This window comes from Peromyscus maniculatus, chromosome 1, assembly GCF_049852395.1.
Source record: "Peromyscus maniculatus bairdii isolate BWxNUB_F1_BW_parent chromosome 1, HU_Pman_BW_mat_3.1, whole genome shotgun sequence".
NCBI classification, from domain to species: domain Eukaryota; kingdom Metazoa; phylum Chordata; class Mammalia; order Rodentia; family Cricetidae; genus Peromyscus; species Peromyscus maniculatus.
The window spans coordinates 27,688,354-27,713,452 of record NC_134852.1 but is presented as its reverse complement, the minus strand read 5'-3'; the positions used below and the strand labels follow the sequence as shown (position 1 = coordinate 27,713,452).

Sequence of the window (25,099 nt, the reverse complement as noted above, 5' to 3'; positions counted from 1 at the left end):
GGCCCCACACAGCTGGATCCTCAGAGCCAGGGCAAAACTCAAGGACCTATATCCTAGGTTTCACTTTTCCCACTTACCAGATCCTGAGCCCAATGACACTGTGATGTCCACCACAGAAATTGTGAAGAAGTGAAACAATATCATCAAATTATGAGTTTCATACAGTCATTGGTTGGACACTCCCACAATTTTTGTGATACCTTTACCACAGCACATCTTATAGAAAGGTGAATTGTAGTTCAAAATTATTGTGGCTATGTTGGTGTCCCAATCACTCCATTCTATATCCCCATTATTAGTAGTTTTAGCTAGGATCACATTCCTAGATTCCTTGGAATTTCAGTTACACTAGATTTCTAGCTCCTCTCAGAGATATCACCAGATTTCAGTTGTCTCTCCCAGTATTTTCTCTACCTCTCTCCGTCATACCCTCACAAGAGCCCTCCTGTCCCAATCTCCACACCCCCACCCAGATTCCAGCCACTTTTCACCCATTATGTGTATTTTATTTCCACTTCATAGGTGTGGCCTTGTTGGAGGAGGTGTGGTCTTGTTTGAGAAAGTGTGTCACTGTGGAGAGGGGCTTTGAAGTCTCATATATGCTCAAGCAACACCCAGTGAGAAAGACCATTTCCTGTTGCTTCTACATCAAAATATAAGGATTCTCGACACCTGTTACAGAACCATAATGACAGCACGATGTACCTTGATGATAATGGACTAAACCTCTGACAATGTAAGCCACCATATGAAATGGTTTTCCACTATAATAGTTGCCATGGTCAAGTTTTCTTTTCCCAAAAATAAAAACCTAGTTACCACAGGTATGTCCCTTGTATCCCTGACCTCTTCAAGACTTTTATCATGAAGGGGTATTGGATTTTATCAAAATCATTTTCAGTATCTAATAAGATGATCATGTGTTTTCTTTTCTTTCAGTGTGTTTGTGTAGTAGGTCACATTGACAGATTTTTGTATGCTCAACCATCCTTGTATCTCTAGAATGAAGCCCAGTATATCATGTCCAATGATATTTTTAATGTGTTCTTGGATGTGGTTTGCAGGTATTAGTTTAAGAATTTTTGAATCTATGTTCATGATCGAGATTGGTCTGTAATTCTCTTTATTTGTTGAGTGTTTGTGTGGTTTGAGTATCAGGGTGAATGTGGCCTCATAAAATGAATGTGGCAATGTTCATTCTGTTTCTATTTTGTGGAATAATTTAAGGAGCAATCATCTTAGCCCTTTGAAATTGGTAGAATTCTGTGCTAAAATCATCTGGCTCTGGGCTTTTTTTTCATGGGAGAATTTTAATGAGTACTTCCATTCCTGGGAGAATATAACTATATTTGAATTGTTTACTTGATCTTGATGTAACTTTGTTAAGCACTATATATTGAAAAAATGTCCATTTCTTTTAGATTTTTACAATTTTAAAGTTCAGGTTTTTGAAGTATATAACTATATTTGAATTGTTTACTTGATCTTGATTTAACGTTGGTAAGCATTATATTTAGAAAAAAAATGGTCCATTTCTTTTAGATTTTTCCAATTTTGAAGTTCAGGTTTTTGAAGTATCACCTAATGATTCTTTGTGTTTCTTCACTATCTGTTGTTATATCACCATTTTTATTTTGCTTATGTTAAATTCAATATTGATTCCTTGCCTTTTAGTTAGGATAGATAATGGTTTGTGTAGGGTAAAAAAGCCAACCAAAGAAACACAACCTGACCCTGAAACCAGAGCCAAAGAAACACACTCTGCCCTGACCAACAAAGCACGAAAACCAAGCAATACTTGAGCATGAAATCTAAGCCTGTCTAATCTCAGGGATTGAAATCTCCCCAATTCCTACCCTGAAATTCTTCACCTGGAAAAACTAGGCCACTAAGAAATCCTATATAGGATCTGTAACTGTTTAGTTTAAATCTGCCTTTTTCTACCCTGGCAGAGGCAGCCACCCTCTGGGATTTCTTTCTCCCAATAATTCTCTTGAAGAAAGCTTGAGTAATAACCCTTTTCACCCCAGTGGATTGGGGCAGAGAATTAATAATTTTCATTGGAGTAGAACAGGGCTGTAATTGCTCTTGCCAGAGAGGAGCAAAACTGCTACATTTCTGTGTGGAAACTCTCTTAGCAGAGCAGAGAGGAGCTCTTCGAACTCTCACCTGAGAAGTTTAGAACTGATACATTCCTACAGGGAAACCAACCTCCACTGGAAAAAGCTGTGGACACTGCCTAGCATCCAGTGGCTAATCTGTGTTTCCCTCATTGAACCTTGCCAAAATTAACCACATATTTGATCACAAAAGCAAGTCTCAACAGTTACAAGAAAATTGAAAAAAAAAACATAGAACCACTCTCTACTGGTATATGACACTTACAGTTTGTCTCTCTTGTTGATTTTCTCAAAGAAACAACTCTTGGCTTCATTGGTTCTTTGTATTGTTACCTTTGTTTCTATTTTATTGATTTCACCCCTCACTTTGATTATTTTCCGCTGTCCTCTGGTCCTCACGGTTATATTTGCTTGCTTTTGTTCTAGAGCTATGAGGTGTGCTGTTAAGTTGCTAGTTTGAGCCCTCTCTAATTTCTGTATGAAAACACTTAATGCAATGAACTTTCCTGTTAGCACTGCTTTCATGTGTGCTATGACTTTGGGTATTCTGTACATTGATTTTCACTAAATTCTAGGAAGTCTGATTTCTTTCTTCATTTCTTCTTTGACTCAGTGGTAAGTCAGTAGAGAGTTGTGTACCATTCCCATGACTACGTAGGGTTTCTGTTGACATTAAAATCCAGATTTAACCTATGGCAATCTGAAAAGATACATGAAATTTTTTCAATTGTCTTGTATTTGAGGAGACTTGCTTTTGTGACCAAGTATGTAGTCAGTTCTGGGAAGGGTCAATTATGTGCCGAGAAGGAGTTATATTCTCTTGTGACTTGCTGAAATGTTCTGTCCCTATTTTAGGTTCATTTGAACCAAAACTTCTGTTAGTTACATTATTTCTCTGTTTAGTTTCTGACTGGGCAACCTGTCTATGGATGAGGGTGTGGCACTCAAGTCTCACACTATTAGTGTGTGGTCTTCACTATTTGATTTGAGTTTAGTAATGTTTCTTTTACAAATGTGGATGCCTTGCATTTTGGGTATAGATGATCAGAATTGAGATGTCTTCCTGGTAGATATTCCCTTGAATGCTTATGAGATGACATTAATTTTGTTTGATTAATTTAGTTTTGAAGTTTGTTTTGCTAGATATTACTAAAGCTACACCAGAATGCTTCTTAGGTAAATTTGATTGGAAATTTTTTCCCAACCATTTACTCTGAGACACTGTCTATCATGGATTTTGATGTGTGTATCTTATATGCAGCAGAAGGATTCATGCTGTTTTTGCAACCATTTTTTTATCCTGTATCTTTTTATTGGTGAATTGAGTCCATTTATATAGAGATATTAATGACCAGTAATTTTTTAATCCTGTTATTTTTTTGTAGATTGTGGTGCTGATAGTGTGTGTGTGTGTGTGTGTGTGTGTGTGTGTGTGTGTGTGTGTGTGAATGTGTGTACGTGCGTGCGTGTGTGGACTTGCATCCTGGATTTTTGTGTTACTTTTTTAGATTTAACATTTTCTTTAACTAATAAATTTAAGTGTTCTATAATAATCTTCAATGCCTGAAATACTCTCTTCCATCTGTTGTATTCTGATGATGATGTTTACATCTGTAGTTCCTGTTTGCTTACTCAGATATTCCATTTCCACAGAAATTAAGGTGGGTGATGAGCTGGGAAACATTGTGTTGTGGGATGGGACTTTGGGAAGAGAAGCTAGGGAGTGGGGCAGTTCATTAGACAGATGGGTCACTCATTTATTCATCTGATTGGTGTAGCCTGTACTTCAAGACTCTGTTCCCCCACCCAAAGATGACTTTGGGCTAAATCAAGGTGACACCAAATGCCAACTAGGTCACTGTTTTAATCTGTTACATGCTCATCCTCTACAGAGAGAATCCATATGAAGTTCTCCATTCTCCAAGTGAGCCTCTGATTCTGTTTGTTGTGGTCATCACAAGTGTTTCTGTCCACTCAGGGTACAGGTCAAGAACATCTTCCCTGAGCCTCACTTTTCCCACTTCCCATATCCTGAGTTCAGGGATAATGTTATGTCCACCACAGACACTGTGAATAGTTAATAAATCAGCTCATCAAAACAGAAGTTTTATCTTGACTCGGGAGAGACCCCCCAGGCATGTTCATCACCTGTCTCTTTGCATTCATTGGAATCAGACCAAAAGCCAATTAATAGCTAGAAAGGACAGGAGCTGGGAACATTTGGATTAAAGGAACATGAGCATAGTTCAAAGCTTTGGGTAATCCTTCTGGGTCATGGCATTCATAAAAGCAAATGTATGGGATAGAAATATTTGAGTTAACTATAGGAAAATCTACTTGACTATAAGGTCAAGTATACAAAGAGACCAATTGCTCACTGCCTGGAAAGTTCTTCCCTCCTGGGGAAATACCCCACTTCACATTCCAATACCATTCCAAGGTGATCCAAGAGAAATCAGAGATGCAAGGATAGGAGGAAAAATCACAGCTGGAATGTCATGAGAAAACTGGGATTTGTTCATGCCTGTGACACAGGCTGAGAATTATTTTCTGTATCTATCCATAAAACCAAGGCCTGAACCCAAAGCTTGATGTCATTTAAAGGATCCACTTCAAAGATTCATAATTCTCTTCATATAGGTCCTACAGACACAAACATTCTAGTTCTCCACAGGGGATACATAGGACATGCAATTATTAATAGTGATGTTGGGGAGAAAGTTCTCTTGGCAGGATATCTGGGGTTTTCCTTTGATAAGCCTGTAGCACAGTGTAGGTGGGTTAAAGGCAACATTTGAGGGGAAGTTGAGGGTTGACTCTGGATGCAAATGAATATATCTAAGAGGGATATGACCAGGTTGTCTGAACCATCAGGAGCAAACAGAATAAAGCACATGTGGAGTCAGCAGTGGGAAAGGGAAATCCTCTTCTGTAGAAGGTTATAGTGTCTGGACAGTAACATTGGTTGAGCACTGCACACCCAGCACCGGTGCAGATGAGTAAACAAGTATTGATGTAGCATGCATAAGACCTGATATATCTCCAGATACACAACACAGCCCTAGGACAATATCATGTGTCCACTGAGCCTGAGTCTGAGATGTCCATGTCTCCATCATCCTGAGCCCCTCTAGTTAGGGTACATCCCTCAATGGCCTGGCCAGCCTAGGTGTCTTTGTGGTGAATCTCTATCATGAACTCAAGAGGGATCAGGTATCCTTGTTCTAGCTATGTACATTTAGGCAGTTGTAGCCATTGTGAAAAAATTAATCACAGCTAATATTCAGGTTGAATGGGTCTCTTTGGCACTCACTAAGCTGCATGTTTTATAGCTAGAGAGTTCTGCATCACTCATGACATTTTATAAAATGAGAGTCCAATTTCCCTCTGGCAGCTCAGACTATCACCTTCTGAGAGAATTTGACCTTTTTTTCCTCAACAGGTATATTGTATTCTAACTCTCATGTTCATGTTATAAGGCTACCATCTTCACCCTCCATGGGGCTACAATTGTTTCTTGTGATGGTGAACTTGGGTAGCAGTTCTGTACAAACAACAGAGAGAAGTTTGCCCCTGTGGGAACTCTGACCCTACCAAAAGACTCTTTCAACTAGTGTTGTTCATTGTAACATCAACTCCCAATCCATGTCTTCACGAACTAGGTAGATGATGACTCACAATCAGATGATGAAGGAAGTGAGTAATCAGAGGTGGTGGGTCTCGTGTGCTGTGTGGGAGAAACACTGTGTGAGCTAAGCAGCAGAGCTTGATAGTACAGACCTAGGATCTGGAGTCTGATGCCCATTGTCTCTCCTGGTCCTCACTGACCCACTCCTGTCTGACACCTGAGGGTGCTCTGTCCCTCCTTCTGTACTGATGTCCACTGCAGAGCCTGGGGCAGTGGCAGTGCCCTCTGAGTCACTGATGTTCAAGAAGACAACAGGATAGACACATGGCCAGAAAGAGAAGAGGAAGACAAGTGATTCTGTAGAGGAGTGGTGAGTTGTATGCTCACCATGAGGCCACAGCAGGCAAAGGTGTCTGGGAAGGTGTTCATTCAGTGAGACTACAGCAGTAGCACACTCTGCCAGTTGCAGACCAAGGTCCCCATGGAGCTGGAGAACAAGATTGATAAATAGCAGTTTGAAAACACAATTTGAACTCTAAATAACCTTTATACAGAAGCAGAGAAACTTGGAGGCCGGTCATAACTTGAAGGCTGTTTGGCTTCTTTAACAGTGTATACCATGTTTTTATGCATGGAAACTCATTAAAAGAAGGTCTTGAAGAAATTCTCCAAATACATTCAAGAACAGAATGAGAAGATATATGCTCCCTAAGGCCTCCTCCTAACAGACCCCATTGAGAGATAACTTCGAGTTTTTAGATTGAAATCACCATCTATGAAGAGAGAGGTGTGACAGTGTAAGATAAACCATAGAATTAAATATCCCGCCTCCAGCTGGGACCTTCATCTATCCACTGGCCGATGGCCCTACCTCCTCTACAGAGTGTAATTCTTTTGTATCTGCTGCCAGAGCCACAGTGCCACCCCTGGAGTGACCTCTCATCACTCAGCATCTACTTCGTGTCTCCCAGTTGTGTAGACTCTGTAATCTTTTGATTCATTTCCAAGAAAATACAAAGAAACATTTCACACTTTAAAATTCAATGCCATTTAAACCATATGCTGTTGGTCAGCCTAAGACAAAGTCTTTTTCTTACCTGATACCAGTATCATTGGTTCTAGCCAGTTCCGTAGGTGGCTATATTATTCAACAAGTCATGTCTTAGCACAGTTATTCCCCCAGATTAGTGACAGGTTTTGTCACACCTGTGCTTTGGCTAATGCACCACCCAGATCTCCCAAAACTGCCAGTCTTGATGTGAATCCGATCTTAAAAATGATTTCTGCTGCTTAATTCCAGAAACTGGAGAAAATAATATATGTTATTTGTTTAGTGTTGCAGGTATTATTAAGGCAGTATTAAATGCAATTCAGGTTATTTCTTTAAAAATATTTATGTTAATGTGCATTACCTCGAAATGTTGGGAAGATGTGTGTGCTGCTTGTTCATTACACACATAAGTAAGCACAAAAAATAGATGCCCTGCCATCAGATATGCCTGTCCCTGCTCTGCCCCAAGTGTGTAATAAGCAATTGTCCTAATAAACAATGATATTTAACTCTAGTTTTGTTACAAATATAACTTAGGAGAAGAAGTTGATAGGAATTATACTGTATGTTGCTAATCTGTTACTTACTCATGAAATCTGATTCATAGCCTCCTCACATACAGTATTCAGGGCACAGAAATCTTTGGATTGACTTAGTAAGTATCAGCTTCCACATTAAACTTGCATGTTCAAGTCAATTTCCCCAGCTCTTCTTTATCTCTATACTCATAGTATTGGAATTCTTATGTCCTTTCTTTCATGAGTTCGAGAGCACTATATTTGGGAGAAAGTTAAAAAATCTAAAAAAGGAGTGAAGCAGGTATTGTAGAGGTATTGTAGGTGCTAATACTGGATTTCATTATTCAGATTTAATTTGTATTCTGGGCCTTATAGTTATTCACTAAACCCCATAGAGTTATGTATTAAATTAGATGTATGAACCTCATATGTTCCTTTAAAGCCTATACTAGTCTGTCTGCCTTTTAAATTGTTGCAATAACTTTGCTGAAATACTAACACTTAGTAACACTTTTCTTAAATAAAAAAGTCCTATAGATTGCACAGAATAAGATTTCTCACTGAGCTTTCCTGAGAATCACTCACAGGCTGCCTTCAGGACTTAATATGTGCAGAGAAATCTCACACATGAGACCAGGGGTGGGGCTGTCATTGATCTAACTACCCAGGTCTTTGATGATGACTGAGATGAGACATGAGTCCACAAAAGCCAAATGATGAGTCTCAGAATGATCTAAGAGAGGAAAGAATATGGAGTATAGGTCAGCTTGAAACAAACCACTGTCTTGCCTATAATGCTATCTCTTACAAAATTTAGGACGATAGAGAGATATTTCCTGAAATTAAGGTGGATATTTTCTTCCTTCCTTTCATTATTCCTTCATATCTTTCCTTCTTTCTCTCTTTATTTCTTCCTTTACTTCTTTTTTTCTCAGGGTGTAAATAGTCATTTTACTGCATGTATATCTGTGCAAGATAAGTGTGCCTGTGAACTGGCCAAAAAAGGGAATTGGATCCCTGGAAATAGAATTACAGACTGGTTATGAGCTGCCATGCCTGTACTGGAAACAGAACATGTGTCCTCTACTAGAACAATCAGTCCACTTAACCACTGAACCATCTCTCCAACACACCCAGGTAGATGTTTTCAGAAGCAGATCTGACTGAAAGAAGGTAGTGAGCGAGAACTAGTTGGAACTCTGGCTGGAAGGGACAAGTGTGTTTGGTAGATCTGGGCTAGGGATATGGGATGCTAAGTGTCTCTATATGAGACAATTGTTACTAATATCCAGGATCTAAGGCCAATCCCCAGAAGGATTGCTTCTCTAAAGAGCACAATGAGGTATGATGAGAGACAGATGGTAGAGTTGTTTGAATTCAGTGTCTTTCTGAGAAGAGAGAGCCCTGGATAAGATACAGGATCTTTTGCAAGGTACAAAGCAAAGCCCTTTCCTTTGCCTTTCTGGAGTAGGGATATCAGCATGACATAAAACACATGACTTCCTGTCCAATATGTGTGTCGTGGAGTCCTGGAATATAGGAGAAATTCTCCAGAGTTGGGTAGTTGAGTTCTACAGTCAAATCTAACTGTCCATTTGTTTTCACTTCACAGAACAGACATCTCCTCAAGCTGCCAATGGCCAAGATTGACTGCTGTGAAAAACAGCTGTTCCTGTTTCACATAAACCTGAGAAGGCCTCCAGGGTGAAGACACTAGATACGTGTTCATACACAGACAGCTTGTCTGTCACCCATGATGCATGAGACAGATGTACACATATTTTTCTGTGTCTGTTTTCCAGTGATAGCACACATTGCTAATGAATATTGCCATTGTGATAAGGTAGCCTCAGATATGAAATAGGCTTGACACTGGAATAGTACAGATGTCCAGATCAGCAACATCTGTTATTGCTTGCCTCCAGAAGACAATTTGCTAGCCTTAATACCTGAAAACATTGAGTCATCAGAAGGAACTCTGGCTTCTTGTCCCTCCCTTTTGGAATCCTGGCTGTCCTGTGACACATCATAAGACCATGAAAACAGTTAGTTAACAGCCTGAGAACTGGTACAGCTTGGTTCTCCATGATGCATCTAAGAAGGAGATGCCCCGGTGATTAGTGGATACCCAGGGACTCTGTGGAATCACCTAGAGCTGGAGTTAGGTGAGGTTCTGTAGCCTCTTCACATATGTGTTGGGAACCTGAATTCAGGTACTCAGGAAGATCATCGTATGCTATTAAATGTTGGGATTTCTCCCCAGCCCTCCTTTGTCCATTACTTCCTTGTACCGTTTGTGCTTCTATTCAGTAGCTGAATTCACCTTCTAGATACCTGTCTGCCTTCTGACCATTGCAACCAGGGCTTTGGGAAAACAGAATCCCCCCCAACTGTTTTGGATGTACTAGTGCCTAGAAAAGGCTCAAACACCTGTGGATGAATGAATGAATGATGATACAAGGGCACTGATTTGTAGGAACCTCATGTTGGTAGATAACAAAATAGGCTAATGTCTCAGTTTGACTTTTAATTTAAATTTAATTATGCATTTTATATATTTGGAAAGTGAGAGAGAGAGAGAGAGAGAGAGAGAGAGAGAGAGAGAGAGAACCAAAAACATCCTTATGTCTTCAAATGAAGAGGAGCAAGACATTCATGTATGGGGTATGAGATACATTAACCTTAAGCAGACACCAGCCCTAGTTGGAAATCACAATGTGTGTGTTTGTGAGAGAGAGTGAGACAGAGAGACAGAGGGAAACATAGTTAGAGACAGAGACACAGAGAGAGAATATTGTGAGCTTACTCATGCATACATCAGTGTATGGGTAAGAAAATGCTATTGTACATGTATGGAAGTTAGAAGATGTGAGGGAATTCGTTCTCTAATTCCATGAAGTTGAATCTTGGAATTGAGGTGAGCATGTCAGCCTTGGCAGCAAGTGCCTTTACCCAGTGCCCCACCCTGCCCTGATTTTCATTTAGAGGGGCACCCTGTTGTTGCTGGGAACATTGTCTTTCAGTAAATAATGGCCAATGAGAAAAAACTTTGAGTAGAAATCACTGTGGCTCCAAATCCCCTGACTGTTTCCAGTTCACCAAGGGCTTCCTGCTGCTAAACCTCTATCCCCCTCTGTCCTCTCTTTTGGAGCTCTGAGAAAAAAACCCTGGTCCCTTCTCAAGTTCTATCTTAGAAGACTTCAGTGGTACTCTGTGTTTCCCTGCTACTGTCTGATGGGGTCTCAGCAACTTTGGTAGGACACAGGCCTGAGGCTTTATCATGGGTTACCACAGCCTTAATTATGCCACATCTCCTGCAGCTCACTCTAGGCCACAGTGTAGGGGTTCTCTGTGCTGTGACCTTACTACACTCAGTTTGCCATAACCAGTTGCTGCATGCTCCTTGTCCCTTACACTACATTGAACTAAATACATAGTGTGACACTTCTATCAGCCCTATAAGATTATAGAAGATCAGACCTTTCCTTTGTGCTCGGGTTTGACACAAGGAAGACTCCTCAATGATGCTGCCCAGAAATGGAGACTGTTTACAGTAGTGGTTCCTTAGGTCTCTGATTCATGATCACTTACATGGCACCTATTTCTTGTTCTCTCATTCTCCGGACTCTCTAATATTTTAACTCATTTCTAAAGCTTTTTAAATATTTTTTTTAATTTTCTATATGCTCATTGTATTTACACCATTTGCATTCCTCAGTTTTATCCTCTTCACCCTCTCATGCCTTCTACTTTCTCTCAAATTTAGGTCTCTTCTACAAATTATTACTGTTATTAATATTATTATACATTTATTTTGGAAAGATAACTATATAAATACAATATGCTGTGCCGATTTACTAGTTTTCATGTGTATATGTCTATGACTGACTATTTGGGATTGGATATTTTATCAAGTGCTCATCCATTAAGAATACAGACTTTCCCTCAGCACTCATTATTTACTATAGCTCTTTAAGTACAGGTGGAGCTCTTTGAGATTTCCTCATCCATGCTGCTGTGTATGATGGTGCTTTCATTGCTCAGATCTAGTTCAGGCAGCCATGTAGCTGAGAATTCTTGGGTGCAGCTTCCTTGTCATATATAGAACACACAGTCTCATGCTAAACATCCAGGATACTGATACTGATACTTACAATCTTTCCCCCGCCACTTCTGAGATGTCACCTGACTCAAACAATGGCATTATAATGTAGTTTTAAAAAGGGGTGCTGGACACCCTTTGCTGTCTGTTGGTCTACATATTTGAACCATTTTGGATTTTTTTTGCTGGTCTCCATGTATGCAAATACAGGCTTTGATGATGACTATGGCAGCTACACTTAGTGGTGAGCTTAAGAAAGTGTGCTTAAAATCTACCTAGAAATTACACTAGTTTTGAAAAGTAGCCATATTATGTTCTCCTCTATGATCTGTGAGGTTACTAGCCAATTGTAGTTGTCTATAATTTCAATCCCAGAAATCATTTCACTTCTGTCAAGCATGCCTTAAGTCTACTTAGACAGTTGTTGGTTACGTCCAAGACATAAGAGCCACTTTTGGACCTTCAGGGATATCATGCAAAGCTGATCATTTCTGTGGTTTTTAGACATCACAACTGAGTAGGACTTCTGACTGTTTCCCTCAGGTGTTAGCTTGCAAAAACATCAGTGATACAAGGTCTAGTTCAAAGCAAGGAGTTTCTGGGAACAGACACTGTTACACTCCTCAAAATCATGTGTTCTGTAAGTTCAGGGTGTCATCAATAATAAGGACCTATATTCAAATACTAAGAAACAACCAATGGCAACAGTAATAATCTATATTGTTTGTGGAATATTTTGGTCTTCCAACAATATGTAGGGAGGTTTCTCATCCCTCGTAATGGGTTTCTGTAAATCTTGGTTGGGAGCATTCTCACCACAAGTAGTGCAACTTCATTTAAAATGGATTTGACATTTATACATGTTATATGATGTAATTTTAGGTAAACATAAGATTATATGAGTCCCTATGTCTTTCAAACATTTATGTTATTTATCTCTTCTTTTTTCTTCTATATGGTCCTTATTCATCTTCCCCAATTAAGACTGGACCATTAATTATTTCCCCCTTTATAGCATCATTACCCTGTTCCCTCAGCCCCATGATGTCTAGTAACTTTCCTAGTTTTCTGGCTATCCTGTTATGTCCACCCATTTGAAGATTCAGAGCTGGGAACTACAAATGTGAAAACACATATGGGTGTATTTCTTGGTCTCAGTTGCCTCAGTCATATTTTTCTAGTTTCAATCATTTACCTGCAAATTTTATGTTTTTATTTTCTTATAGCTGAATAGATTCACTGGGATATGGACCACATTTAAATGTAAACCACATAATCATTCCAATAGATGTCGAAAAGGCTTTGACAAAATATAACATGCCTTCATGGAAAAAATCATGGGTAGAGTAATCATGAGGGGAGCATACATCAATATAAATAGGGCTACATAAGACAAAGCCATACTCAATATCATTCCACAAGAAATAAACACGGCATAATCCCATTAAATCCAGGAATAGGACAGGGGTTTCTACTATCTCCACTCCTTTTCAATATTGGTCTAGGAGCACCGGCTAGAAAAATCAGAGAAGAGACAGAAATTAAAGGCATACAAATAGGAAACAGAAGTTACTCTATTTGCAGATGATATTATGTTATACAGAATAGGCCACAAAATTACACTTGAAAATCAACCATTTTACCAACATTACAGGATACAAAACCACATGATAAAAATGAATGTTTTCCTAGATGCCTCTCAACCAAAGAATGGAAAAAGAAAATGTGGTACATATACACAGTGGAGTACTATTCAGTGGTGAAAAACAATGATATCATTAATTTGCAGGTCAATGGATGGAACTAGAAAAATCATTCTGAGTGAGGTAATCCAGACTCAGAAAGACATACATGGTATGTACTAACTCATAAGTGGATAGTAGATGTAAAGCAAAGGATAACCAGACTAATGACCTACAGTTCCAGAGAAGCTAGCTAACAAGAAAGACTCTAAGAGGGTTGCATGGATTACCCTGGGAAGGGAAAATATATGAAATCTTCTGAATAAACTGGGGACAAGTTAGTGGAATCAAGGGTAGTGGATAGGGGATGAGAACATAAGGGAACAGGAAGGTTGAGCTGGATCATGGACTGAGTGGAAAGGTAATGAAAGAGATATTTTCATAGAGAGAGATATCATGGAGTAATGGAGAAACCTGGTGCTAGGGAAGTTCCCAGAAATCCACAAGGATGATATCACTATATACACCTAGCAACAGTGGAGAGGATGCCTGACCTAGCCTACACTAGTAATTAGGTTACTGAATACCCTATCATCATAGAGTCTTCATGCAGTAATTGGTGGAAGCAGATGCAGAGACCCACAGCTGAGCACTAGGCAGAGCTCCAGTAGTCCAGTTGAAGAGAGCAAAGAGTGATTACATGAGTAAGAGGGATCAAGATCATGATGGGGGACTCTACAGAGACAACCAAATCAAGCTACTGGGAACTCACAAACTGCAGAATAATAGCTGTGGTGCCTGTGTGGAACTGTACTAGGCCCTCCAAATAAGCAAGACAGTTGTGTAGCTTCTCCTGTTTAACGTGCTGCTGGCAGTGGGACCAGGATCTATCCCTGGTGCTTCAGTTGGCCTTTTGGAAGCCATTACCTAGAGTGTGACACCTTGCACAACCTTGATGAGGGGAGAAGGGATTGGACCTGCCTCAACTGAATGAGTCAGGTTTTGTTGAATCCCCTTGGGAAGCCTTATATTTTGGACGAGGGAATGAAGGATAAGTTGGCTGGAAAGGCTCTAGAGGAGTGGGAGGAGGGATGAGAGAGTTATCTGTGGTTGGTATGTAAAATAAATTTACAATTTTTTAAATAAAAATTATTGTTTTCTCTATCCACTGACCTTAAGCACACTAGGAAAATTATCATGGCTAAAGTCCCATCCACAGTGGCCTCAGAAATATAGGAATAAATATAATCATGGTGGTATAAAACCTCTACAATAAAAACTTTAAATCTTTGAAGAAAAAGATTGAGGAAGACACAAAAACTGAAAAGACATGCTAATGGATTGGTATAATAAGTATTGTGAAAATAAACATTTGCAGACTCAATGCAATCCCAATCAAAACCCCCATAACTTTTTCACAAAAAAAGTCCTAAAATCCATGTGGAACAGCAAAAGACCCTAAGTATCCAGAGCTATCCTGAGCAAAAAAACAAATGCTGGAGGGATTGCAATTCCAAATTTCAAAAATATTACAGAGATAAAATAATAAGAACAGTATAGAGTTGAGTATTGTTCTTTCCAGGTCTGTGAATAATTGTGTTGAGATTTTGATGGGGATTGCATTGAATCTGTAGATTGCTTTTGGTAAGATTGCCATTTTTACTATGTTAATCCTACCTATCCATGAGCATGGGGGATCTTTCCATTTTCTGATATCTTCAATTGCTTTCTTCAGGGACTTACAGTTCTTGTCATACAGGTCCTTCACTTGTTTAGTTAGAGTTACCCTGAGGTATTTTATATCATTTGTGGCTATTGTAAAGGGTGATGTATCAAGCTTACTCAAGAACCAGCCATACCACTCTTGGGCATATACCCAAGAAATGCTCAATCATACCACAAGGACACATGCTCAACTATGTTCATAGCAGCATTATTTGTAATAGTCAAAACCTGGAAACAACCTACATGCCCTTCAACTGAAGAATGGAAAAATAAAATGTGGTACATATACACAATGGAGTACTACTCAGCAGAGAAAAACAATGACATCATGAGATTTGCAGGCAAATGGATGGAATTAGAAAATATTAACCTGAGTGAGATAACCCAGACTCAGAAAGACAAACATGGTATGAACTCACTCATAAGTGGTTACTAGATGTAAAGTAAAGGATAACCAGATTGCAACTCACAGCTCTAGGGAGGCTACCTAGTAAAGAGGACCCTAAGAAACACACAGGGATCACCCAATTACAGAGAAATGGATGAGATATACATGAGCAAACTGGGGGTGAGTGGGGGTTAATGGAGGGCAAGGATCCGGGGAAAGAGACCTTAGGGGAGCAGGAGGTCCCAGCTGGATCATGAACAGAGTGGGAAAACAAGCAAAGAGATACTATGATGAATGAAGACCCCATGGGGATAGAAAGAAGCAGAATGCTGGAGAGGTACCCAGAAATCCACAAAGATACCTTCTCTATAGACCACTGATCGAAAGAGTACCTGAGCTGACTTACTCTGGTGATCAGATGGCCTAACACCCTAACTGTCATGATAAAACTCTCATCCAATGACTGATGGAAGCAGATGCAGAGATCCACAGCCAAGCCCCAGGTGGAGCTCCAGGAGTCCAATCAGCAAGAGAGAGGAGGGATTATAGGAGTAAGAGATATTGAGACCATGATTGGAATTATCCCTCTGGATAAGTGAGACAGTTGATTAGCTTGAACTGTTTAGGAGAGGCCCCCAGGCAGTAGGACCAGGACCTGCCTTGGCATATGAGCTGGCTTTTTGGAACCTAGGGCCTATGCTGAGACACTTTGTTCAGCCTTGTTGTAGGGAGAAGGGGACTGGATCTGCCCCAATTGAATCTACCAGGCTGGGATGACTCCCCAGGGGAGATCTTGCCTTGGAAGAGGTGGGAATGGCATGGCGGGTGGATTGGGGGGAAAGCTAGGGGGGTGGGAGGAGGGAGTACAGGGGAATCCATGGCCGATATGTAAAATTTAATTAAATATAAAGTAAAAATATTTATAAAAGAACTGTATGGTTCTGGCACAAAACAGACTTGTAGACTAAGGGAACAAAATGAAAGATACAAAATATGAATACACATCATTATATCCATCTGATATTTGACAAAGATGATAAAAGCATGCACTGGAGATAAGACTTTTTCCACAGCTGCTTCTTGGAAAATGGAATATCAACATGTACAAGAATGAAATTAGACCAATATCTATCACCCTGAATAAAAACTAACCACAAGTGGGTCATTATACACAAATTTTCTTTGGAATTCCAGCTCACAATTACTGATACAGAGACTTCTTATTAGTTATGAAACTTTGTCATTAACTTAAGCCTGTTTCCAACTAGCTCTTAAAATGTAAATTAATCCATTTATATTCATCTATGTTTGGCCATTTTCAAGCATAACATTTCAGAGGTTTTCTCAGTCTGGACCTGTCTTTATGCATACCATGGCTCCAGGAAATATTGCAAAGACCTTCCGTGCATCTGCAGGTTCCCTCTATGGCTTTGTTAAGCACAAGGTGCTGGTAGCTGGCTCTGTTCCACTTGAGTCCTTGAGAGCAGAGCCTGATACACATGGACACCAGCAGGGAGTCATGCCTACCTGCCCGACCTCTGGAAAGTTACTGATCCCACTCTGAGGTTGGCAGGAAATCAGATCAGGGTGGGCCACTGGGTAAAGGCACTTGCTGCCAAGGCTGACATGCTGACCTCAATTCCAATATTCAACATCATGGAATTAGAGAATGAATTCCCTTACTTCTTCTAACCTCCATACCTGTAAAAGAAGCATTTTCTTACCCATACACTGATGTATGCATGAGTAAAAAATATACACATATATTTTCTCTCTCTTTCTCTTTCTCTCTCTCTGTACTTTTCTCTCTCCTCCTCCTCCTCTTTCCAATATATAAATGCATAATTAAATGTAAATTAAAAGTCAAAGTGAGGCATTAGACTATATTGTTATCTACCAACATGACATTCCTTCAAATCAGTGCCCTTGAGTCATCATTAATTCAGTTATTCAATCATCCACAGGAGTTTGAGCCTTTTCCAGGCACTGGAATATTCCAAAATAGCAGGGACATTCTGTCTATACAAAGCCCTGGTTGAAATGGGCTAGAAAGCAGACAAACATCTAGAAGGTGAATTCGGCTCTTGTATAGAGACACAAATGGAACATGGAAGAAAATGAGAAAGCAATGCTGTGGAAGTGTCTCAGGATTAAATAGCACATGCTGATCTCCCAGACTATCTGAGTTCAGTTCCCAGCACTTATGTGAAGAGGATTCTGAACCTCAGCTAACTCCAGAGGATGCCCAGGTGACTCCACACACCCTGGGCATCCACTAATCACCCGGGCATCTCCTTCTGAGACAGCATGGATAACACAGCTGCACCAGTTCTCAAGCATTTAACCAACTGCTCTGATGGTCTTATGATGTGTCACAGGATAGCCAGGATCCCAAAGGGGGGTGGGGGACAAGAGGCCAGAGTTCCTTCTGATGACTCCATGTTTTTAGGTATTAAGATTAGCAAATTGTCTCCTGGGGGCAAGCAATAACAGATGTTGCTGATCTGGACAGCTGTCCTATCCCAGTGTCAAGCCTTTTTCACATCTGAGGCTACCTTATCACCATGGCAACATTCATTAGCAATGTGTGCTATCACTGGAAAAAAGACACAGAAAAAATATGTACATCTGTCTCATGCATCATGAGTGACAGACAAGCTGTCTGTGTATGAACACGTATCCAGTGTCTTCACCCTGGAGGCTTTCTCAGGTTTATGTGAAGCAGGAACAGCTGTTTTTCACAGAAGTCAATCTTGGCCATTGGCAGCTTGAGTAGATGTCTGTTCTATGAAGTGAAAACAAATGGACAGTTAGATTTGACTCTAGAACTGAACTACCCAACTCTGGAGAATTTCTCCTATATTCCAAGACTCCAAGGAACACCTATTGGACAGGAAGTCATGTGTTTTATGTCATGCTGATATCACTACTCCAGAAAGGCAAAGGAAAGGGCTTTGCTTTGTACCTTGCAAAAGATCCTGTATCTTACCAAGGGCTATCTCTGCTCAGAAAGACACTGAATTCAAACAACTCTACCATCTGTCTCTCATCATACCTCATTGTGCTCTTTAGAGCAGTAATTATTTGGGGATTGGTCTTAGATCCTGGGTATTAGTAATAATTGTCTCATATAGAGACACTTAGCATCCCATATCCCTAGCCCAGATCTGCCAAACACACTTGTCCCTTCCAGCCAGAGTTCCAGCTAGTTCTTGCTCACTACCTTCTTTCAGTCAGGTCTGCTTCTGAAAACATCTACCTGGGTGTGTTGGATAGATGGTTCAGTGGTTAAGAGGACTGATTGCTCTTGTAGAGGACACTTGTTCTGTTTCCAGTACAGGCATGGTAGCTCATAACCAGTCTGTAAATCTATTTTCAGGGCATCCAATTCTTCCGTTTGGCTTCTGTGGGTACCAGGCATACCTGTGTTGCACAGATATACAGGTAGAAAAATAACCATATGCATGCCAAGAAAGAAAGAAGCAAAGAAAGAATGAAAGAGAGAAAGGAAGAAAAAAAGAAAGAAAAAAGAAAGAAGAAAGAATTAAAGGAAGAAAGAAAATAAAAAAACAGCCACTTGATTTTCTTTTTTAATTTAATTAATTTTTTTTCATTTTACATAACAACTACAATTCCCCATTCCTCCTCTCCTCCCACTCTTTCCTATCTATCTACCCACATTTCAACCCCCAGCCACTCCTCAGTTATGGTAAGGCCTCCCATGGGGAGCTGACAAAGTCCGGCATATCAAGTTGATGCAGGACAAAGCCCCTTCCCTTTTTATTTAAGCTGAGTAAGGTATCCCTCCATAGAAAATGGGCTCCAAAAAGCCAGAACATGCACTAGGAATAATTTCTGGTCCCTGTTCCATGGGCCCCACAAACTGACCTTGCCACACACATTCAGAGGGCCTAGTTCTGTCTCATGCAGCTTGCCCAGCTGTCAGTCCTGAGTCAGTGAGCTCCCACTAACTCAGGTCAGCTATCTCTGTGGGTTTTACCATCATGATCTTGACCCCAACCCCAACCCCCACTTGTAATCCTTCCTCCCTCTCTTTGACTGGACTATACATGCTCAGCCCAGTGCTTAGCTGTGGATCTCTGCCTCTGCTTCCATCAGTTACTGGGTGAAGGTTCTATGATAACAATGAGGGTAGTCATCAACCCGAGTACAGAGATTCGCCTGTTAAGGCACCATCATCTCCACTAATGATAGGATTCTGAGCTATGGTCATCCTTGTAGATTCCTGGGGATTTCCCTATCACCAGGACTCTCCCTATCCCCATAATGGCTCCATCTGTCAAGATATCTTTCCTTGCTGTCCCCCTTCATCCCTTCTACAACTGAACCTTCTTGTTCCCTCATGTTCACATTTCCCATCACCCCTCCCCCCAACCCTGCACTTGCAGTTTACCCAAGAGATCTTATATATTTTCCCTTCCTAGGGCAATCTATGCATGTTCCTCTTAAGGTCCTCTTTGTTACCTAGCTTCTCTAGTATTGTGGATTGTACAATGAACACACTTTGCTTTATGTATAATATCCACTGATGAGTGAGTACGTACCATGTTTGTCTTTCTGAGTCTGGGTTATATCACTTAGAAAGTTTTTTTTATAGTTCCATCCATTTTTCTACAGATTTCATGATGTCATGTTGTTTTGTTTTGTTTTTTGTTTGTTTGTTTGTTTGATTTAACCGCTGAGTAGAACTCCATTCAGTAAATGTACCACATTTTGTTTATCAGTTCTTTCTTTGAATGGTGTTGGGGACCATTTAGGCTTTACCCATCAGGTCTGCATAAAGAGGATGATTGCACCCTGGGACTGATTATAAGTGTGTGAGATGGTCTGCACTTGACTGTGCTGGGAATGGTCTTTTGCTCCACCCCTTGGCATTTCTTTAAATACCCTAGGGCAGAGACATTTAAAGCCCAATAGATTAGGATCCAGGCCCTCTGGAGGATATCCTGTATTTTCTATCTTTCTCCCCTCTATCCTTATAACTAATATTTGCTACTGCTCCTACTCAAGAGTACTCTGAGGAAATGTGGAGGTGAAGGATGCCCCCCCCACAGATGGTAACAGTGAACAGGAATAAATACAAAAAGGAATAGATAGATTGATAGATAGATAGATAGATAGATAGATAGATAGATAGATAGATAGATGATAGAGTGTGTGTGTACTTGATGAGAGTAAGAGTGAGGTCCTGCCAGTTACAGAAGAGGCATCAGTCGAGTTTTGTAGTAAAAAAAAAAAGTTAAATGTGGCAGGGTTTTATCCTTGAGAGAAAAAAGAAAAAACAGACTGGAAAGATGTCTGAGTATAAGGCTGTAGCACAGAAACTTCTCCATCACGATTTCTCTTTCAGCTGGGCAGAGATGGCACATGCCTTTAAACCCAGCACTCGGGAGGCAGAGCCTGGTGCATCTCTGTGAATTCGACGCCAGCCTGGGCTACCAAGTGAGATCCAGGAAAGGTGCAAAGCTACACAGAGATATCCTGTCTCGAAAAAAACAAAAAAAAAGATCTCTCTTTTTGTCTCTCTTTTAATTTCTATCTATGAAAAATAGGAAAGTAGGAAATAATATATTATATATATATATATATATATATATATATATATATATATATATATATAGAGAGAGAGAGAGAGAGAGAGAGAGAGTAAAGTAGGATAGGAATGAAGGAAAATGGCATAAAGACAACTTAGAACATGTTAAGCTACAAAACAGAGAAACTAGGTCTTTAATTTTCTAGCTTTGGGGCTATGAACACAAACTCAGGAAAAAAATCTATCCTCTTTGAAAGAAAATCATGAAAAAGCAATGAAATGAATGAAGGAAGGAGTCCAAGACCTGAAAAGGGAAATAGAAAAAATGAAGAAGACACAAACAGAGGGAATGCTGGAAATAGAAAATCTGAGTAAACGATCGGGAACTTCAGATGCAAGTATAACCAACAAATGCAAAAGATGGAAGAGAGGATATCTGGCGTTGAAGATACAGTAGAAGAAATAGATCCATCAGTCAAAGAAAACAGTAAAGCCAACAAAGTCATGAACCAAGATGTCCACGAAATGTGAGACACGAAATGACCAAACCTACAAATTATAGGGATAGAAGGAGAAGAATACCCACTCAAAGGCACAGAAAATATATTCAACAAGATCATAGAAGAAAACTTTCCCAACTTAAAGAAGGACATGCCTATGAAGATATAAGAAGCCTATAGAACACCAAATAGACTAACCCCCCCCCAAAAAAAAAGTCCCCTTGCCACATAATAATTAAACAACTAAATGTACAGAATAAAGAATATTAAGAGCAGCAAAGGAAAAAAGCCAAGTGACTTATAAAGGCAAACCCATCAAACTAACACCCGATTTATCAATGGAGACTTTGAAAGCCAGAAGGATCTGAACAGATGTAATGCAGACACTAAGAGACCATGGATGCCAGCCCATACTAATATACCCAGAAAAATTTTAATCATCATGGATGGAATGAACAAGACATTCCAAGACAAAGCCAGATTTACACAATACTTATCCACAAACCTAGCCCCACAGAAAGCACTAGATGAAAATTCCAACCTAAGGAAGACAGATACACCCTGAAAAACACAGGCAATAGATAAAGCCACAGCAGTAAACCCCAAAGAAGAGACTTACACACACACTACCACCAAAAAATAACAGAGATGAACAATCACTGGTCATTAATATCCCTTCATAACAATGGACTTAATACACCTATTAATAGACATAGGTTTACAGAAAGCAGCACCCATCTTTCTGCTGAATACAAGAAACACACCTCAAATTCAAAGATAGACACTACCTAAGAATAAAAGGCTGGGAAAAGACTTTCCAATCAAACAGTCTTAAGAAACAAGCAGGTGTAGCCATCCTGATATCCAGCAAAACAGAATTCAAAATAAAATCAATCAAAAGAGATCAAGAAGGGCATTACATACTCATCACAGGAAAGATCCATCCAGATGAAGTTTCAATTCTGAACATTTATGCCCCAAATACAAGGGTACCCACATATGTAAAAGAAACATTACTAAAGCTTAAACCACATATAAAACTCCACACATTAATAGTGGGAGATCTCAACACCCCACTTTCACCACTGGACAGATCTCCCAAATCAAAACTTAACAGAGAAATAAAGGACTTAACTGATGTCATGAAGCAAATGGACCTAATAGATATCTACAGAACATTTCATCCTAACAAAAAGAATATACCTTCTCAGCACCCCATGGAACCTTCTCTAAAATCGACCAGATACTTGGCCACAAAGCAAATCTCAACAGACACAAAACAATTGGAATAACCTCCTGTGTTCTATCAGACCAACATGGTTTAAAGTTAGATTTCAACAACAACAAAAACTACAGAAAACCTACAATCTCACGGAAACTGAATAATGCTCAACTGAATCACCAATGGATTCAGGAAGAAATAAAGAAAGAAATTAAAGACTTCTGAGAGATCAATGAAAATGAAGACACCACATACCCAAACTTATGGGACACTATGAAAGCAGTGCTAAGAGGAAAATTCATAGCACTAAATGTCCACATAAAGAAGTTGGAGAAATTTCACAGTAGTGACATAACAGCACACCTGAAATATCTAGAACAAGAAGAAGCTAAGTCTCCCAGGAAGAATAGATACCAGGAAATTATTAAAGTGAGAGGTGAAATCAATACAACTCCAATTCTGGGGAAGCCAAGAATGCCTCTACTGGACTCTGCATGCATTACATGCAGGTGGTACACAGACACACATGCAGGCAAATCATTGATGAACTTCAACAAACCATGTAAAATTCTTTGAAAAATAAATTAAGCCTAAGTCTAGGGGGAAGTGAGAGGAATTGTGGTCTCTTTGCATTTCCTGGATTGCTAGGCCTATTTCCTAAGCAGGTGTGATCATCCCTTAGCTTCAGTGAGTGTCTGGGTGGTTCTACAGAATTTGGTGGAGCAAAGCAATGTGACATGACCTCATTTCAATTAGTGCTCCTGAAGAACTCATTCACCCTGTATGGAATTATATTCTCACGTTTCTGAATGGTTCAACCTGACTGCTTTCAGATGTGCTCACAATTAAGAGCACTTTGTGGGTGGACCTGCCTTCTCTATTTGCTACCTCGAGAGTCCATAGGCCATATCTTTCTTATTTTTTTATTATAACATTTATTTTACTTTCATATATGCATATGCTTATGTACAAACTGTGGAAGAGCATTCTGGGACCAGGGGATTTTGTGGAATCCCCTAGAGCTTGGAGTCACAGAAGTTTGGTTGTGAATCCACCTAACATAAATCCTAGGAACTGAATTCAGGTTCACTGGAAGAGCAACAAGTGCACCTAACCACTGAGCCATCTCCCCAGGCCTCCATTTTCATTTTCTTGGTCTGTGAATGGGAAAATCCTACTGTAAAGGTATGAAGGTTAGAAGACATGAGGGAGTCATGTCTATCCCTCTACAATGTAGGATCTGGGGATTGTCTCAGCATGTCAGCATTAGCAGCATGTGCCTTACCCACTGAGTCATCTCTTTGGCCCAACCTGGTTGTGCTATCACTTAGAGGATCACCCTATCACAGTTGAGAGCAGTAGTCTTCAAAACATAATGGCCAATTGTGATTAACTTGGAGTAGGGAACATTCTGGCATTTCCCCATCTTTTTAACATTTCCTTATCAACAAGAGCTTCCTGCTGTCCCCCTCTGTCCTCTCTCTGTACTCTGCAAGCACAAACTCTGAGGCCCCTCTCAAGCTCTTATCTTAAGAAATTCCATCTATTTTCTGAGTTCCTCTCCTCTGACCCACCATCAACTCACAGTCACCTCACCTTTGTGTCAGGACACAGGTGTGCAGCTTTAGGCCAGATTCCCACAATCTTAATCAGGCCACATCTCCTGCAGCCCACTCTAGGACAGGGTGAACAGCTGTCTGTGCTGTGACCTGACTACTCTCAGTTTACAACACCTGGCTCCTCCATGCTCCTTGTCACTTACACTACACTGAACTATGTCACATGGTATGAAATTCTCCATCACTGCTAACAGGTTATAAAAGATCCGACATGTCCTTGGTTCTGGGGATCAATAGGATCAATAGAGGGTGTTCTCAGAAGAGGCTCCTCAACTTCCCTCCATGATCACTCACAGGGTAGCTATTTCTCATTCTCTCTCTTTCTCTCTCTAATGCTCTCTTAATTTCATTCTTATTTTAAAGCTTTTAAAAGTACTTCTTTTAGAATTTTTCTACATGCATATTTTATTTACATTACATACTTTCCACCCAACTGTCTCCCAACCTATCTCCTCCTAGGATTTGAGTCCTTCTCTACTTCATGGATATTTCTTTAATTATGATTATTATTACATATATTTGTGAATAAATCAATAAGTAAATAAATGAAATTTGATGGGTCCATTTAGTGATGTCCATATACATACATGATTGTGGTTGACCATGTGGGATTAGATCACTTATCTGGGGCTCTGGAGAACACTGACTCTCCCTCTCTCCAAACTTATTAATTATCTGGAACTCTTTAAGTAGGAGTGGAATCTCTTGAGATTTCCCCATGTATCCTGCTATGTCAATTGGTGTTGTCATTTTTCAGGTCTATTTATGCAGCCATATCATTGAATTTTCTTCTGTGTACCTTCCCCACAATATATAGAAGATACAACGTCACAGTAGACATCCTTGTGTTCTGCCTCTTTCAGTATTTCCAATCCTTTTCTGAGGTGTGCCCTTGATCATCAAATGAGAGGGTTGTGTTATAGATAGATCAGGTTGGACTGGAAACCCCAAAATGTGTCTCTTAGTTAGGGTTTTTTTTTGCTGTGAAGA

At 39.9% G+C, this 25,099-nt stretch overlaps 1 long non-coding RNA gene and 1 pseudogene across 1 annotated transcript; both read left to right on the top strand.

Moving 5' to 3' along the window:
* Positions 1-529: 529 nt before the first annotated feature.
* On the top strand, positions 530-9,579 carry LOC143273306 (uncharacterized). Its single transcript, XR_013051281.1, has 2 exons — positions 530-736; positions 8,930-9,579. It is a non-coding gene; the product is annotated as an uncharacterized LOC143273306 (long non-coding RNA).
* On the top strand, positions 5,205-7,031 carry LOC143273246 (golgin subfamily A member 7 pseudogene; annotated as a pseudogene).
* Positions 9,580-25,099: the final 15,520 nt, after the last annotated feature.